The sequence below is a fragment of the Myotis brandtii genome, unplaced genomic scaffold, assembly GCF_000412655.1.
Source record: "Myotis brandtii unplaced genomic scaffold, ASM41265v1 scaffold837, whole genome shotgun sequence".
NCBI classification, from domain to species: Eukaryota; Metazoa; Chordata; class Mammalia; order Chiroptera; family Vespertilionidae; genus Myotis; species Myotis brandtii.
This window is the reverse complement of record NW_005371396.1, coordinates 121,485-122,976: the sequence shown is the minus strand read 5'-3', so window position 1 is coordinate 122,976 and position 1,492 is coordinate 121,485.

The following is a 1,492-nucleotide window of genomic DNA, read 5'->3' as shown; positions in this document are numbered from 1 at the left end:
GTATAAACTCTTAATTTTTAAATACTTACTTTTCCCCCTTTGTTTTCTGTTTCTTTCACCCTTATTTCAAATGTTAAGAAAACAAATATATCAGAATTTTAGCAACAACACATTAGAATGGGAGGTAATGATTGTATTAATAAAAAAACAATATATTTCATTTTAGTTAAAAATAATAATCATGGATTCCAAAATTGTAGTGTAAGGAGAAGCTACACTCACTCCTCCAAAGACCAAACTGGAACTACTACTCAAGTCTTATAATTAAGAATTTACAGAAAAGCCACATCAAGATTGGTTGGAAAGGAGGAGACACAAAAAGGGCTGGCTCTCCTCCCATGGGCAAGGCTGTTGTTCCAGAGGATATCTCAGCTGTGAGGGGTTTCCCTTGAGAAGAGTAGGGTCTAAACCACCCCAGAGCACCAGCGATGGAAAGAAGCACCCCCATAACATCTGGCTGTGAAAAGCAGCAGAGAATCTTTCCATCAGGGAGAGATGGAGTCTGCTAGAGACCCAGGGGCTCTCCTATTAGACCAACACAAAAAAAATCATTCACAACCACTCACCCTGGGCTTAGGCAGAAGGAAGGTGAAGCAGACTAGATTTACATAAGGAAAGTATGGTGTTTGTGGGAGAGAGTGAAGGGATAGCTGCCAGGATCCTTATACTGAATCATTCTCCCATATTGCAGACACTATCTTTTTTTCTTGGGTGGACCACTCCTCTCCTTGTGACACCAGCCTGGACTCCCTCTTGCTCCACCAAGTGGAACATACGCCCTGCTGAGTGGTCAGCTGTCTTGGCCAGTGTGCAGAGGTCTGGAAAGACTCAGGGGATGTCAGTGACTGAGTTCTGTAGCTTTGGCCTGCAGGCCATTCCCCCCACTTTTCTATGAACCTGACTGGTGCTGTCCCCTCATGGAAGAGCCACTAGAACCACCCTTGGGGCATCCAGTGGACCCACCCTCTGGACTCAGAAGGCCTCATTTGCCCAACTTCTAGTGGCTCTGCCCTACTGAGGTTAAGGCAAAATCCAGGATAGATTGAGTTGTGTGACTCTAGAACAGGGGACATTTTTTCCTCGCGCACATGACCAGAGCAGAGCCCTCCTTAAACACAGCCAAATTTGGTCTATTTGGGCCTGATAAATTCTGCTGGCCTCATCCTGATGACTCCCTGCGACCCCACCCGAGCATAAACCTGTGTGAGCACTCAGCTAGTGGCAGGTAGACTTAGTATACCAGGGAATATTTGCTGAATGGCTTCAGACTCAGCATTGGCACCAAGTTTGAACCTAAATCAATCTGGTGAGCACCACTCATCTTTACTTGGTGACTCACTGAGAACCTAACTCCTGTAACTCGAATACCGCCAGAGGTTCTTTCAGTGACTGAGCCTAATATGCAGCTGGAGGTAGAGGCAGGCAGAGGCAGATCTTGGGGTATCTTGGGATTTTTCTGATCTTTCTCCAGTCCTGGTTCTGGTAAAAGCTA